Genomic DNA, 18261 nt, shown 5'->3' on the forward strand with positions numbered 1-18261 from the left:
TTCCCATGAAGTGATGGGACTGGATGCCATGATCTTCGTTTTCTAAATGTTGAGCTTTAAGCCAACTTTTTCACTCTCCTCTTTCACTTTCATCAAGAGGCTTTTGAGTTCCTCTTCACTTTCTGCCATAAGGGTGGTGTCATCTGCATATCTGAGGTTGTTGATATTTTTCCCGGCAATCTTGATTCCAGCTTGTGCTTCTTCCAGCCCAGTGTTTCTCATGATGTACTCTGCATAGAAGTTAAGTAAGCAGGGTGACAATATACAGTCTTGATGTACTCCTTTTCCTATTTGCAACCAGTCTGTTGTTCCATGTCCAGTTCTAACTGTTGCTTCCTGAGCTGCATACAAATTTCTCAAGTGGCAGGTCAGGTGGTCTGATATTCCCATCTCTTAAATAATTTTCCACAATTTATTGTGATCCACACACTCAAAGCCTTTGGCATAGTCAATAAAGCAGAAATAGATGTTTTTCTGGGACTCTCTTGCTTTTTCCATGATCCAGTGGATGTTGGCAGTGTGGAAGCAATCTAAATGTCCACTAATGGATGAATGGATAAAGATGTGGTCCACATACGCATTGGACTACTACTCAGCCATAAAAAACAATGAAATAATGCCATTTGCAGCAACATGGATGGACCTGGAGGTTATCACACTAAATCAAGTAAGTCAGCAAAGACGGATACACTATCACTTAAAGTGAAAGTGAAGGTCACTCGGTTTTGTCTGACTCTTTGTGACCCCATGGACTATAGAGTCCATGGAATTTTCCAGGCCAGAATACTGGAGTAAGTACCTTTTTCCTTCTCCAGGAAATCTTTCCAATCCAGAAATCAACCCAGGTCTCCCACATTGCAGGTAGTTCTTTACCAGCTGAGCCACAGGGGAAAATGAGATATCAAAAAAGTGATAAAAATGAACTTATTTGAAACAGAAACAGACTCAGACAAGAAACTTGAAGGCTCTATTCTTTTAAAGTTAGCTCATGATCTGCCATAACTTTTCCTCTAGATTAAATCTTTCTATTAAACAAAACCTAGCATATTGGTAATTCAGCAATATTTCTTGCACAAAGAAATGAAGTGCATTTTAGAATGTTTATAAACTAGCAGATTAAATAGCTAGAGGTCACTCACATGACTTTAAAGTTATTCTGCAAACATCATTATTTGTTCGATAAGAATATAATATTCAGGGGGATTCCCTGGCAGTCCAGTGGTTAGGATTCTATGTTTCCACTGTTAGAGGGCCAGGTTCCTCCTTGGTCAGAGAACTAAGATCCCACAATCTGTGTGGTGTGACCTAAAAATACATGCACACATGATACTTAGAGCAGTATGCAAAAAGAACAACAAATCTTGCTGACTGGTATTTCATCCTGTTGACAAGAACCTGGTCATTATTATATTCTTTTTATACTTCTGATAGTCTGAGGATTTTCTAATCTTGTTTAGAAATATTACCCAGTCTGACAAGTCTCCAAAATACTGCTCTTTACAGAAATTGTGACACTTAAGAATGATTGCTATGGTATTTCAAAGTGTTAATAGAATTTCCAGAGAATTCAGAGCTATGTCATTGATTTTTGCAACCTCTTTTATTGTCTGTCTTTCTGTTTTACCATCTAATTTCTTTTATTTGGAAATATTTCTCAATTTATCTGCTTCTATATCTTATTTATTCCCTTCAAGTTCTTATAATATATGGACTTCCTCCCCCCACCCCCGATTAAAAATATATTCTAAGTAAAAGGAATTCAATCAAAAAAGCCAGAACAATCAAATAAATGCTATTCATATAAGTGGAAATTTACTGTAAATCCAATACTTATGTGTATGTCAAAGCTTCTTTACTCTCGCATTAGAGGACAGCCTAAAACTCTACACTTTAATGACAGTTTAAGCAATTGAAAGTTTTATTATTTTGTAGCTTACTTTCGTTTAGACATTTTAAATATACTCTTTTCTGTTATGGTTTATCACAGGATATTGAATAGAATTCCCTGTGCAATGCAGTAGGGCCTTGTTTTTTATTTGTCCTATATATAGTATTTTACATGTTAACCTCCCCTCCCTACCTCCTTCCCCTTGGCAACCAGAAGTCCGTTCTTTGTGTCTGTGACTCTGTTTCTGCTTTGTAGACAGGTTCATTTGTGCCATGTTTTGGATTCTACATGTAAGTGATATTATATTTGTCTTTCCATTTTTGACTTAGTATGATAATCTCCAGTTGCATCTATGATGTGGCAGATGGCATTATTTTTTATGGCTGAGTCATATTCCACTGTATATGTGTACCACATATTCTGCATCCATTCATCTGTCGATGGACATCTAAGTTGTTTCCATGTCTTGGCTATTGTGAATAGGGCTGCCATGAACAAAGGGGTGCATATAGCTTTTTGAATTATGGTTCTGTCCAGGTGTATGCCCAGGACTGGGATTGCTGGATCATATGGTAATTTTATTTTTAGTTTTCTGAGGAACTTCCATACTGTTTTTCATAGTGGCTGCACCAACTTACATTCCCACCAACAGTGTAGAAGGGTTCTCTTTTCTTCACATCTTTCCCAGCATTCACTAGTTGTAGACATTTTAATGATGGCCATTCTGAGTGGTGTGAGGTGGTACCTCATTGTAATTGTGATTTGCATTTCTCTAATAATAGTAATGATAAGTATCTTTCATGTGCCTACTGGCCATCTATGTGTCTTCTTTGGAGAAATGTCTATCTAGATCTGTCTTTTTGTTTGGGTTGTTTGTTTTTTGTTGTTGAGTTGTATAAGCTGTTTGTATATTTTGGAGATTAAGTCCTTGTTGGTAGCATTATTTGCAAACATTTTCTCCCATTCCATAGGTTGTCTTTTCACTTTTTTAATGGTTTCCTTTGCTGTGCAAAAGCTTGTAAGTTTGATTAGGTTCCAATTGTTTATTTTTGTTTTTATTTCTATGACCTAAGAAAACATTGGTATGATTTATGTCAGATTGTGTTTTGCCTATGCTCCCTTCTAAAAGTTTTATGAGGTCCTGTCTTATGTTTAAGTCTTCAAGTCATTTGGAGTTTGTTTTTGTGCATGGTGTGAGGATGTGTTCTAACTTCATTGCTTTAGAGGCAGCTGTTCAACTTTCCCAGAACCACTTGCTGAAGAGACTGCCTTCTTCCCATTTTGTATTCATGCCTCCTTTGTCAAAAAATAATTGGCTTTAGGGCAAGGGTTTATTTCTGCAAGAAATGAACCATTTTAAAAGAAAAAAAAAACCTAAATGTTAACATATTGTGTTAATACCTAGTAAGACAGGGTGGGTATTCCAATGAATTAACACCTGTTAGCAACAGTTAACAAAATGATACGAAGTATGAGTGAATACCAGCTAAATATCAGATCTGTGTTTAAAGAAAAAACAAAATTTTCCCCTTAAAAAAGGAGATACATTTGCAGAACTTACAAAATACTGTAAAGCTATTCTGTACCTTAGAGATCTATGTAGCCAGAGCCTCCAAGAAACACCAAATATATGAACCAGATGTGTGAGCGACCATGATGATCAGTTATGTGTCAACTTGACTAGGCTGTGCTGTCCAGTGTTGGTCAAATGCCAGTTTAGATATTACCGTGGAGACAATTTTTAGATATAATTAACATTTGAATCGGCAGACTTGAGTAAGCTAGATTATCCTCCATAATGTGGGTGAAACTTACCGAATCAGGTGAAGGCCTTAACAGACCAAATGGGCTTTCCCGGTAGCTCAGCTGGTAAAGCATCTGCCTGCAATGCAGGAGACCTGGCTTCAATCCCTGGGTTGGGAAGATCCCCTGGAGGAGGCCATGACAACCCACTCCAGTATTCTTGCCTGGAGAATCCCAAGGACAGGCTACAGTCCACGGGGTTGTAAAGAGTTGAACATGATTGAGCGACTAAGCACAGCACAGCACAACAGAACAAAGACTGACGTTTCCCAAAGTAGAAGAAATTCTCCTCAAGGTTATAGTATAGAAACCCTATCTGAAAGGCAGAAAGTCTGCTTCTCTATGGAATTCAGATTCAAGACTCCAGCATCAATTTTTACCTGAATTTCCAGCCTTCTGGCTTGCCATGTGAATTTGGAACTTGTCTGCTCCCACAATTTCATGAGTTAATTCCTTAAATCTTTCTGTCCTATGTGAATATGTGTCCTCTTGATCGGTTTCTCTGGAAAACCCTGACTAACAGAGTTAGTGACGAAGGTTAGTGGTAATCCTCTCTCAAGGTGCCCCAGAAAGGCCAAGCTTGGGCCAGGGGACAGTGATGAACCTCAGGCCTCAGCAGACAGGCTCTCCCACAGCCCAGTGACCTCGTCTTTCTTCCATATTTCGGCATAGCAATTCTGATTTCCTTATTACTGTGTATAGGAAATGCTATTATTTTTCACATGCATCATCACCTTGGCAATTTACGTGAATGAACACCCATGATTTTGATAGAGTTTTCAGAGGTGTTCAGCAGGATTTATTGCAGTTTTTCCGTTTTATTGCTGAGTTCTAGTAACCCCAGGAGTCGGGGCTCCTAACTAGATACATATCTGTGTATTTAAGGCTCCTCAATAGCCGATTTGCATGTGGACCATACTCATGTTTTTAAAAAAGTTGAGATAGAATTGACATATTAGTTTCAGATTAGTTATTTTAATACACTATGAAATGATCACAGTGATAAGTCTAGTTACCATCTATCACTACAAAAGTTACAAAAAATTGTTTTTCTCGTGATCAGAACTTTCAAGATGTATTCTCTTGGCAACTTTCAAAAAATACTGCGATATGTTTTGCTATAGTCACCATGGTGTAGGTTACATCCCCCTGACTTACTGAAGTCTGTACTTGTTGAGCTTCAACCATTTAAAGCACCCCCAACCACCCTCCCCACCGCAACCACCCTTTTGTTCTCTGTGTCTGTGGGTCTGTTTTCATTTCATTTTGTTTGCTCTGATTTTTAGAGTTTATGTGAAAATAAAAGCATGTGGCCTATGTAGTTCTCTGTCCTGCTTATTTCACTAAAGATAAACCTTCTAGGTCCATTTATGTTGTTGGAAATGGTAAGATTTCCTTTATTATGGCTGAGTAATATTCCATCGTGTGTGTATGTGTGCATGTGCATGCACGCATGTATGTGTGTATGTAGATATTACAACTTATTTGTCCATTCATCTATTAATATATACTTAAGTTGTTCCATATCATTGTAAATAATGCTGCAATGAACATAAGAGTTCATATATCTTTTTAAATTAATGTTTTTGTTTTCTTCAGAAAAATACCTAAAAGTGAAATTGCTACTGCTAAGTCACTTCAGTCGTGTCCCGACTCTGTGTGACCCCATAGACGTCAGCCCACCAGCCTCTCCCGCCCCTGGGATTCTCCAGGCAAGAACACTGGAGTGGGTTGCCATTTCCTTCTCCAAAAGTGAAATTAGTCAGTCATATTATAGCTTTGTTTTTCCTTTTTTGAGGGATCTATGTACTAGTTTCCATAGTGGTTGCACCAATTTATATTTCCCCAGTGGTGCACAGAAGTTCCCTTCCTCCACGTCCTCACCAACACTTGTTGTTTCTTGTCTTTCTGATAATAATTATTTTGACAAATATGAGATGATAACTTGTTTGCACTTTGCATTTGATTTGCACTTCGCATTAGTGATTTTTTATTGGAGTATAATCGCTTGACAATATTATGTTCATTGCTGCTGTACAATTAAGTTAATCAGCTGCATGTATAAATATATTTATTCCCTCTCTCTTGAACTTCCCTTTCACACTATCATCCCAGCCTTGTAGGTCATTACAGAACACTGAGCTTAGTTCCCTGTGCTGTATAGCAGCTTCCCATTAGCTCTCTGTTTTACTCATGGTAATGAATATATGTCAATCCTACTCTCCCAATTTGTCTCACCCTCCCCTTCCCCCAATGATTAGTGATGCTGAGCATCTTTTCATGTGTCTTTTGGCCATCCATATGTCCTTGGAAACTATATCTGTTCAAATCCTCTGTTTATTTTTTAAACACATTGATTTTGTGCTGTAGAATTGTATGAGTTTTTAAAAATATATTTTGGATATTAACTGTTGTATATGTGATTTGCAAATGTTTTCTCGCACTGAATGGATTACTATTTCATTTGGCTGACGGTTTTCTTTGCATAGCAAAAGCTTTTTAGTTTGATGTGGTCCCACTGGTTCATTTGCACTTTGTCGCTTTTCCTTTTGGAGTCAGATCCAGAAAATTATCATTAAGATCAATGTCAAGGAGTTTACTTACCATGTATGTTTTCTTCTAGAAACTTTATGTTTCAGGTCTTATGTTCAAGTCTTTAATTCAGTTAATTTTTCTGTATGCTGTAGGATGATAATCTGGCTTCATTCTTTTACATATGACTGTCCAGTTTCCCAGCGCTGTTTACTGAAAAGGCTATCTTTTACCAGTTGCATATTCTTATCTCCTTAGTTGTAAATCAATTAACCATTTATGCGTGGTTTTATTTCTGGGCTTTCTATTCTGTCCCACTGATCTATGTGTCTGTTTTTATGTGAATACCATACTTTTTGATGGATATAACTTGTTAAATAGTTTGAAATCAAGGAACATGATTACTCCAGATTTGTTCTTCTTTCCCAAGATTGCTTTGGCTATTGGTACGTTTCCTCTATGCCCACTTGTTTAGAGTTTTTTTTGTTTGTTTTTTTTTAATCATACAGATTCATTACCACTGAGCCACCAGGGAAGCCCACTTTATATATTTTGTTTTTATTCAGTTGTCCAGTCCTGTCCGACTCTTTGTGACCCCATGTACTGCAGCACGCCAGTTTATGTATTTAGGTACTCCTATATTGGGTACATAAATATTGACAAATATTATGTTCTCTTGTTGGATTGACTACTTTATTATAATGTAAAGACTTAAAAAATTTTTTTTGTTAAAGTCTATTTTCCTGATATGGGTATAGCATATCACTTTTCTTTTGGTTTCCATTTGCATGGAGCATCATTTTCCATCCTTCCTTTTCAATCTGTCTGTATCCTTACATCCGAAGTAAGTCTCTTACAGGAAGCATATAGATATATAGATGGGTCATTTTTTTTCAGCCAATAATATATATTTTGGTTGGAGAATCTAGTGTATTTATATTTAAAGCAATTGAAGCAATTATTAAGGATTCCCTGGTGGCTCAGACAGTAAAGAGTCTGCCCACAATGTGGGTGATCCAGATTCGATTGGATTGGGAAGATCCCCTGGAGAAGGAAATGGCAACCCACTCCAATACTCTTGCCTAGAAAATTCCATGGATAGAGGAGCCTGGTAGGCTACAGTCCATGGGGTCGCAGAGTTGGACACGACTTCTCTTTCTTTCTTAAAGTAATTATTGATAGATATGTACTTATTGTCATTTTGTTAATTTTCTGGCTGTTTTATAGTTCCTCTCCTTTTCTTACTTTTCCCTCTTCCCTTATAATTTGGTGACTTTCCTTATTAGTATTATATTTCTTATTATCTTTGGTGTCTCTATTGTATGTGCTTTCTGGTTACCATGAGGCTCATATATAAGAGCCCATAAAGCATTCGTTAACTTGATAGCAACTGAAGTTTAAAAACATTATAGAAATCTACATTTTTACTCTCCCTACTCATTTTTCATATTTTTGATATCACATTTTACATCTTTTTATTTTGTGTATTCTTTAAGTCATTATTATAGTTATTTTTACTACGTTTTTCCTTTTAACCTTCACACTGGCTTTATAAGTGATTTATCCACTACTTTTTCTATATATTTATCATTACCAGTAAAATTTATATTCATGTTTTAATTAATTAAAATAATAAATTAATTACTAACTAATGCCCTTTATTTTCTGCTTAAAAAAATTCCTTTAACATTTCTTGTTTGGCTGATTTAGTGGTGATGAACACTTAACTTTTGCTTATCTGGGAAATCCTATTTTTCCTTCAGTTCTGAATTATAATCTGACTAGGTAGTGTATCCTTCGTTGGAATTTTTTTCTTTCAACACTTTATGTCATGCCAATCCTTTCTGGCCTTCAAATTATCTCTGAAAAATCTGTTAATAGTGTTATGGAGATTTCCTTAAAAAGAGCACTTTTTTTTTCTCTTTTTGCTTTTAAGATTCTCTCCATGTCTTTAACTTTTGAAATTTTAATTATAATATATCTTAGGGTCAATCTTTTTGGGTTCACCTTGTTTGGAATTCTCCAAGCCTTGTGGATCTGGATATTTGTCTTCTTTCCCATGTTAGGAAAGTTTTTGCCATTATTTCTTCAAAAAAATTTCTGTCCCCTTCTCTCTCTCTTCTTCTGGAATTCTTATAATATCCATGTTAATCTGATTGATTAACAATTAACATAGGTCGCTCAAGCTATCTTTGCTTTCTTTTCTTTTTCTTTTCCCCTTCTGTTTAGATGCCTTCCGCTTCTGTATTGTAGATAGCTGATCCTTTTTTTGCTTCACCGTTGAAGCCTTCTGGTGTACTTTTCAGTTCACTTATCGTATTCTTCACCTCTGTGATGTCTGTTTGACAATTTCTCATATTTTCTCTTTGTTGAAGTTCTCACTGTCTTCATGTATTCTTCTCGCAAGGTCAGTGAGCATCTTTGTGATCCCTATTTTGAGCATGTATCTTCCTTTTATTAAGGTGTTGTTGTTGTTTAGTCCCTAAGTCATTTCTGACTCTTTGCAATCTCATGGGATACAGCACATCAGGCTTCCTTGTCCTTCACTATCTCCCAGAGTTTTCTTAAATTCATGTCCATTGAGTCAATGATGCCATCCAACCATCTCATCTTCTATTGTCCCCTTCTCCTGCCCTCAATCTTTCCCGGCATCACGATCTTTTCCAATGAGTCAGCTTTTCACATCAGGTGGCCAAAGTATTGGAGCTTCAGCACCAGTCCTTCCAATGAATATTCAGGGTTGATTTCCTTTAGGATTGACTGGTTTGATCTCCTTGCTGTTCAAGGGACCTTCAAGAGTCTTCTCCAGCACCACAACTTGAAAGAATCATTTCCTCAGTGCTAACCCTTCCTTATGGTCCAAATCTCAAATCCGTATATGATTACTGGAAAAACCATAGCTTTGACTACATGCATCTTTGTCAGCAAAGTGATGTCTCTGCTTTTTAATAATGCTGACTAGATTCATCATAGTTTTTTTTTCCCTCAAGGAGCGTCTTTTAATTTTGTGGCTGCAGTCACTGTCTGCAGTGATTTTGGAGCCCAAGGAAAGAAAATCTGTCACTGTTTCCACTTTTTCCCCTTCTGTTTGTCATGAAATGATGGGACCAGATGCCACGATCTTCATTTTTTGACTGCTGAGTTTTAAGCCAGCTTTTTCTCTCTCCTCTTTCACCCTCTTCAAGAGGCTCTTTCATTCCTCTTCACTTTTTGCTGTTAGAGTGGTATTCTCTTCATATCTGAGGTTGTTGATATTTCTTCCAGTGATCTTGATTCAAGCTTGTGATTCATCCAGCCCAGCATTTCACATAAGGCGCTCTACATAGACATTACATAAATACTGTGACAGTATACAAGCTTGTTATACTCCTTTCCCATTTTTGAACCAGTCCATTGTTCCATGTCTGATTCTACTATTGCTTCTTGTCCTGCATACAGGTTTATCAGGAGACAGGTAAAATGATCTGATATTCCCCATCTCTTTTGAAGAATTTTCTACAGTTTGTTATGATCGACATAGTCAAAGGCTTTAGCATAGTCAATGAAGCAGAAGTAGATGTTTTTCTGGAATTCTTTTGTTTTTTCTATGATCCAGTGGATCTTGGCAGTTTGATCCTTGATTCTTCTGACTTTTCTAAATTCAGCTTGTACATTTGGAAGTTCTCGGTTCACATACTGATGAAGACTAGCTTGAGGATTTTGAGCAGGTTTGAAGTTTTTTTTTTTTTTTAATGAAGTTTTATCTTGTTTTTTCATTTGGAATGTATTTCTCTGTTTCCTTGTTTCTTTTGATACTGTGTTTGCTTCCATGTATTAGGTAAAACTCCTCCCTGCCTCTGTCTTGAGGAGTGGTCTATGTAGAAGATGAACTTACCTTTCAATCTTGAATGAGCTATTGGCTATCAAGTGAATCTTTGTGATTGTCTAAGTAGCCTGGTTTATTCTTGATAGTTGCCAGTTGTTAAGAGTGTACCAAGCTCTGTCAGTGTTTCAAAGGGAGAAATATCAGTTAGCACATAGGTTTAGGCTAATTGGAAGCCAAACTCTCGGACAGCAGCTTTTAGAGTAGCTAAATATGTATGGTCCTGTGGGACTATAATCATTAGCCCTGCTGACCTCCAGACCAGGCAATCTGGACATGTACCCTGGGTGAGATTACAGAAATTGGGGCTTCAGATGAGTGTACAATATAAAGCTCCTTTCTGGTCAATATCAGTGAACTGTGGGGAGGCTGAGGGAGTTTGCAAAGATGGTGGCCTGCTGCCTCTGTTCCCTGAGAGCAGCTCAGATGTGTGGCCAGCGCCTGAGGCTGAGTTCCAGGATAAGTACAGAGGCTCTTTCACAGAAAGACTGGGCAGCGTTTCAGTTGGTGTCTTTGTAGTTCTTGTGGTGGTGGCCTGCCAAGAACTGTCTTCTCTGGTTGTTGCAGTTCTGTGGGACCCAGGACATAAGCCCCCAGAAGCAGCACTTTAAGGGGCAGTCCTTGTCTGCACTGAACCTGCTGACTTTAGTGAGGCAGTGGAAGAGGGCAGATCCAGGTGTGCCTGTCAGTTTTCACAGGCAGAGGAAGGGTGCAGGGCCAGATGCCCCTCCTGGTGTTTGTGGGGCTGCGGTGAGCCAGGATGGGGGCACACCCCCTTGCATTCTGTAGCCATGCAGAGCATGCGGTTGGGGGCATGCCCACCTACATGGTCACAGTGGAGACAGGGTGCAAAGTGGCCTCAGTCCAGAGTCCAAGCAGATCCCTGCCCTCTGACAGATGATTTCAAGATTAGCAAGGGTACCTTTTTCTTGTATAGTTTAGGTACTTTTCATGTTGCTGTTTCTGTACTGGTCCCTGGGGCAAATGAGAGCCCTTAAAGGAAAGTGACAAAATTCCCTATGGCCCTTCCGGTCCCCTGGGTATGAGCCATGTGGTTCTCTGAGCCAGATGTTCTGAGGGCTTGTTTCTCTGTTGCATGTCCCAAAGGCTGGGGGTCCTGCTGTGGGACATGAACCCATCACTGCTCAGGGAGAAAGCTCAGAATAGTGAGACTCCTCCCAACCAGGCGTTGCTAGACTTGGCGGGCGGGCAGCGATTTGCAAGATTAGGTCTCTGCCTCATCTACTCATATTGATGTGGCTCTTTTAGTGTCTGTTGTGAAGGAGCTGTTCAACTAGTTCAACTAGGAGCTGAAAACTATATTGTTTGACATATAACTGTAGATTTAGTGTGTCTGTAGCATGAGGTGACTTTAGGAAAATCCTATACCACTACCTTGAACTGCCACCCCTTGCTCTTGTTTTTTGCATCAGTGATAGGAGAAAAATTCTCTGGACAGTTTTTGCCAAGTTATTAAGATACATAACAGCTTCCCTGGTGGCTCAGATGGTAAAGAATCTGCCTGCGATGCGGAAGGCCCAGGTTTGATCCCTGGATTGTGAAGATCCCCTGGAGAAGGGCATGACAACCCACTCCAGTATTCTTGCCTGGAGAATCCCCATGGACAGAGGAGCCTGGTGGGCTACTACAGTCAATGGGGTCTCAAAGAGTCAGACATGACTGAGCAACTAATACTATTTTAAGATACATAGCTGTCCAGTTCTGAGTATCTTAAATTTGTGATTTCCATAAAGATGTAAATTTGCAGATGCTTTGTCACTCCACTCTATTTTAGACACATAGCACACTATCAAAAATATTTATTGCTTAGCCTCTTTTCGTAATCAACATTTAAGATCATTGAAGGCAGGAACAATGATGTGCTTGTCTTTGAATTTCTAAAATCGAGAACAGTACCTACCAATAGTAGATATTAAAAAAAATTATGAATGATTATCAGTAACATTGAACATTTTATAATATATTTTATTGATTGAGGGTAAGCAATATTTTAAAATTTTGAATCGATGGATGATGTTATCTATTTCAAGTCAATTTCTTTCTTAATGTCTATTCAAGTAAACTTTATTTAGGCAGTCACAGAACAGAAAACAAAAGATCACAAGAACCTCAGTTTATTTCTTTCTGTACTCAGCTGCAGATTCCTTTTGTTTCAGTTACCATTTCTTTGTTTTCTGAGTAAACCAGTGTATTGAGTGTCAGTCAGGAGAATTTTACCATGTTGCTATGAGTTTGGTGCAGTTTGATAATGCGAGAAGGCAATGGCACCCCACTCCAGTACTCTTGCCTAGAAAATCCCATGGATGGAGGAACCTGGTAGGCTGCAGTCCATGGGGTCGTGAAGAGTTGGACACGACTGAGTGACTTCACTTTCACTTTTCACTTTCATGCATTGGAGAAGGAAATGGCAACCCACTCCAGTGTTCTTGCCTGGAGAATCCCAGGGATGGGGGAGCCTGGTGGGCTGCTGTCTATGGGGTCGCACAGAGTTGGACACGACTGAAGCAACTTAGCAGCAGCAATGCATTGAAATTGACTTAGATAAGGTGCTATTTAAATAATACTATTTATTTGTTTTATTTTTAGAAATATATATTGAAATTGTTTTATTGAACACATACATATATTTCATGTAAAATGAGATAGCATATGTCACTGAGGAAATACATAAATACAAATATGATGTGATATATAAATACAAATACAAATTTGGGTCCCTTGTGACTCAGACAGTAAAGAATCTGCCTGCAATGTGGGAAACCTGTGTTTGATCCCTGGGTTGGGAAGATCCCCTGGTGAAGGAAATGGCAACCCATTCCAGTATTCTTGGCCTGGAGAATTCCATGGATAGAGGAGCATGGTGGGCTACAGTCCATGAGGTAACAAAGAGTTGGACTGAGTGACTAACAACTGAGTGACTAACACTTTCATTTGATTCAGTGATAGAAAAATTTTATATTCAAATTCTTGATATAATTTCTAGAAGTAATAGAGAATTGTTTCTTAAAAAAAGCTATAAGAAAACTGGATAAAATGTATTTAATCTCACAGCTAAAACTCATGAAAATTTTACTGTAAGGAAGCACAAACTGGAGTCAAGGTTGTTGGGAGAAATATCAATAGCCTCAGATATGCAGATGACACAACCCTTATGGCAGAAAGTCAAGAGAAACTGAAGAGCCTCTTTATGAAAATGAAAGAGGAGAGTGAAAAAGTTGGCTTAAAGCTCAACATTCAGAAAACTAAGATCATGGCATCTGGTCCCATCACTTCATGGGAAATAGATGGGGAAACAATGGAAACAGTGACAGACTTTATATTTTTGAGCTCCAAAATCACTGCAGATGGTGACTGCAGCCATGAAATTAAAAGATGCTTGCTCCTTGGAAGAAAAGCTATGGCCAACCTAGACAGCATATTTAAAACCAGAGATATTATTTGCCAACAAAGGTCCAGCTAGTCAAGGCTATGGTTTTTCCAGTAGTCATGTATGGATGTGAGAGTTGGACCATAAAGAAAGCTAAATGCCAAAGAATTGATGCTTTTGAACTGTGGTGTTGGAGAAGACTCTTCAGAGTCCCTCAGACTGCAAGGAGATCAAGCCTAAAGGAAATCAGTCCTGAATATTTATTGGAAAGATTGATGCTGAGGCTTAAACTCCAATATTTTTGTCACCTGATGTGAAGAACTGACTCATTGGAAAAGACCCTGATGCTGGGAAAGATTGAAGGCAGGAGAAGGGGACAACACAGGATGAGATGGTTGGATGGCATCACCGACTTGATGGACATGAGTTTGTGCAAGGTCTGGGAGTTGGTGAAGGACAGGAAAGCCTGAAGTGCTGCAGTCCATGGGTCATAACGAGTTGAACACAACTGAGTAACTGAACTGAAAAATTAATTATAACTTACAGTAATATCAAAAGTAGTGGGCACTCAAATTGCTGTACTAGTCAATTATTCTACAAAAAAAAAAATTAAATGAGAATTTGAAGAGAAGTAATTTCTTTTGAAGAATACTATTCCTTTAATTTTTTTTTTTGTAGATAAGTGACTAGAGTTGGAGGAAAGGCAATGATCAGGGCAGACATAAGAATTGAAGGTATTGTGCATCGAACCTGGACTGGCGACTCATTCCATATATGATATTATACATATTTCAATGCCATTCTCCCAAATCATCCCGTCCTCTCCCTCTCCCACAGAGTACTGGATGCTTGGGGCTGGTGCACTGGGACAACCCAGAGGGATGGTATGGGGAGGGAGAAGGGAGGAGTGTTCAGGATGGGGAACACATGTATACCTGTGGCAGATTCATTTCGCTATTTGGCAAAACCAATACAATATTGTAAAGTTAAAAAAAAAAAAAGAATTGAAGGTAATCACACCTAAATTCTATACCTTTTCCAATTGGGACCTTTTGAAGCTTGTTAAATAGATACTCTCCAGATAAAATTAGGGACAGAAGATATTTTAAGAGTGTAGAAAAAATTATTAATTGTTAGCAATACCTAATCTTAGTTTACTTATGTAAAGTAAACTAAGAAAAGGTCAATATTAAGTCAGCCAGGACAAGCAAGTTGCGGAGCATAGGCAAGAGATTTAGAAATTAAATCTAAGTAGGTAAATAAAACATTGAACAATCTACATTAGAACAGTTGTATAAAATCAGATGTCCTGTTTGTAGCCAATTAGCTATATGTTTTAACAGCTAAAGACCAGCAAGACCCTGAATGTCTTTAGGGGCATTCCTGATCCATTCAGAACCCTTGGGATTCCCTGATGATGCTCCTAGAGTCTTGGCAGAGTAAATGGGGACAAATTTTGCTTATACTTTCTGTAGTCTATGTGGTGACCTAGAAGGATTGACTTTCACATGGATCTATCATGTTGAATAACAGACTGAATCCAAGGAAGATTCTTGCAGAAAACAGTGTCATCAAAATTGGCCAAAAGGAAAAAAGAGACTTGGGTTGATCAGTAAGAGTTAAGTAAAATTAAAATCAAAATACCTCAAACCCAATGTTTAAATATTTTATTCAAGTATACAATGTTGTGTTAGTTTCTGCTGTATAGCAAAGGGAATCAGTATATACGTGTACATATATCCATCTTTTTAATATTCTTCTCCCTTAAAGATCATTACAGAATATTGAGCAGAGCTTTCTGTGCTGCACAGCAGGTTCTTATTAGTTATCTGCTTTATGTATGTATGTATGTGTGTAAATGTCAATCCTAATCTCCCATCTTATCCCCCCTTTCCCCACTGGTAACCGTAAGGTTTTCTTTATCCGTGATCTAGTTCTGTTTTGTAAATAAGCCCATTGTTACCATTTTTTTCCAGATTTCACATGTAAGCTACTTCATATGATATTTTACAGATGAGTGCTGATGATTTTTCAACTACGAGCAGTTTTTTCTTAGGCTATTCTAGGAAATAAAAAAGAAGCTAAGTTGCTCACCTTACTGTTTATGAGGCAAATGAAATCACGATTCCCAAACCAGACAAGAGTATGCTTCTTGCATAGTTGGCTAATATTTTATTTAAGATCTTTTGCTTATGGTATTATGGTATTAGAAGGGTCTACCTTTTGCTTCTGGCATTAGAGGCAAAAAATCTTAAATAAAATATTAGCGAACTGAATCCAACTGTTTGAGCCAGAATACATGATAAAGTAGGCTTTGTGAGTTATGCATGGATGATTTTATATCAGAATATCTATCAGTATAATTCACTACATTAAAATATCAATAGAGGAAAATATCTGAGATGATACAGAAAATATATTTGATATAGTGCAACAGTTATTTAAAATGAATTTTTAAACGTAAGTTTAAACATAAGTTAGGAATAAAATGGAGCTTCCATTCTGTGGTAAAAGTTATTTATCACAATCTTAGAGCAAATGTTACATTTAATGGAGAAACTCAGATGTTATCTCTCTAGAGTCAGAGATAAAAAAAAGCTGCTAAGTTTCATTGTAGCAGTTTAATTTACAGTGAGAAGTCCTGGTTAACACTACAAGAAAAAAAATTATAACTTATGTAATATTGGCAGAGGTAAAACTTCTTATTTGGAGATTCTAATATTGCATAGAGAAAGCACTAAAATTAACAACAACCTATTATTACTAATAAAAGTTCAGTAAGTTTGCCAGATAAAAGATCAAGTTAAAAAGCCAATAGATAATTGGACAACAACTATCAAAAATCAGTCTTGATTTAAACAGCACATCATGCATGAAAGGTGTATGGACCTTTAATCATGGACTTAAAATGTGAATTATAAAACTTCTAAAACAGACTATAGGAAAAATATTCAAGACCTAGAAGTAGGCAGAGAGTTTTTAGACTAGATACCAAAAATATAGTTCTAAAAGAAAAATTGACAAATTATGCCTTATTAAAATTAAAAACTTTTACTCTGTGAGTGACCCTGTTAAAAGAATGAAAAGACAGATTAAATGGATGAAAAGAAAGATTACAGACTGGGACGAAATGTTTCTAAGTCACATACCTAGAAAAGATCTAAAGTCTGCTGAACTCTCAAAAGCCAATATTAAGGTAAACAGTCTATGTAGGAAATGGCAAAAGACCATATACAGTCATTTCACCAGTGAGGATATACAAATGGCAAGTCAGCAAGAGAAAAGGTATTCAACAGCATCCCTAGTCAATAGAGCAATGAAAAGTAAAGCTACAGTGAGATATCCCTATACATCTATTAGAAAGATGGAAATAAAAAATAGTGATAATACGAATGCTGACAAAGATATGGAGAAACTGCATCACAGATACATTGCAGGGAGATATGTAAAATGGTACTGTCATGCTGGAAAATAGTTAGGCAGTTATTTTCAAAACTAAAAATGGATTTGCCATGAGACCAGGAGTTGTACTCTTGAGAATTTATTGTAGAGAAATAGATTTATTTTAATGCAGGACTTTGTACACACATTTTTTTATATATTATTTTATTTTATTTTTTAACTTTACAATATTGTATTTGTTTTGCCATATATCAACATGAAACTGCCACAGGTATACACGTGTTCCCCATCCTGAACCTTCCTCCCTTCTCCCTCCCCGTACCATCTCTCTGGGCCAAAGAACTAAATAGACATTTCTCCAAAGCTGTACACAAATGTTGATAGCAGTTTTATTCATAAGAGCCCTAATCTAGAAACCATCCAAAAGGTGAAAAAAAACCCCACAATTACTATGGTACATCCATATTATGGAATACTACCCAGCAATATAAATGAGTAAGCTATTAACACATGTGAAACTTGGATGGCTCTAAAAACATTGTGTGTGTATATGTTAAGACACTTCAGTTGTGTTTGACCTTTTGCGACTCTATGTACTGTAGCCCACTAAGCTCCTGAGTCCATGGATTTTCCAGGCAAGAATACTGGAGTGGACTGCCATGCCCTCCTCCAGGGGATCTTCCTGAGCCAGGGATGGAACCCGCATCTCTATGTCTCCTACATTGTCAGGTGGGTTCTTCACTACTAATGCCACCTGGGAAGCCCTAAGAACGTTGAAAGTGAAGTCGTTTAGTCGTGTCTGTCTCTTTGCAACCCTGTGTACTGTAGCCGACCAGGCTCCTCCATCCATGAGATTCTCTAGGCAAGAATACTGGAGTGGGTTGACATTTCCTTCTTCAGGGGATCTTCCTGACCCAGGGATCGAACTCAGGTCTCCCACATTGCAGGCAGTTGCTTTGACCTCTGAGCCACCAGGGAAGCCCATGCTGAGTTTAAAAAAACCCAGTAATTTCAAAAGTTCACATGCTATATGATACCATTTATAATTCTTCTGATAAACTATAGAGAATGAGAACTGACCTGTTGTTAGTGGTCAGGAATGGATCAGGACAGGAAATGTTTTTTATCTCAAGAGTAAGGAGAGGGAATCTTATAATACTGAATTCAATTTATGTGAATCAGAATAATGATCAAGTAGGTCTATTTTAGTTATGCAGGGTTGATTTTACATAAAAAATCTGTCAATGTAATTCACCACATTAGAATTTAATAGAGAAAAATAATTATCTCAGCTGATTCAGAAAATGTACTTGATATGGAACAATTGTTTAAAATAAATTTTTGAAGGTTAGAATACAAGGAAGCTTCCTAAATGTGACAAAAATT

This window comes from Bos taurus, chromosome 6, assembly GCF_002263795.3.
Source record: "Bos taurus isolate L1 Dominette 01449 registration number 42190680 breed Hereford chromosome 6, ARS-UCD2.0, whole genome shotgun sequence".
NCBI lineage: Eukaryota > Metazoa > Chordata > Mammalia > Artiodactyla > Bovidae > Bos > Bos taurus.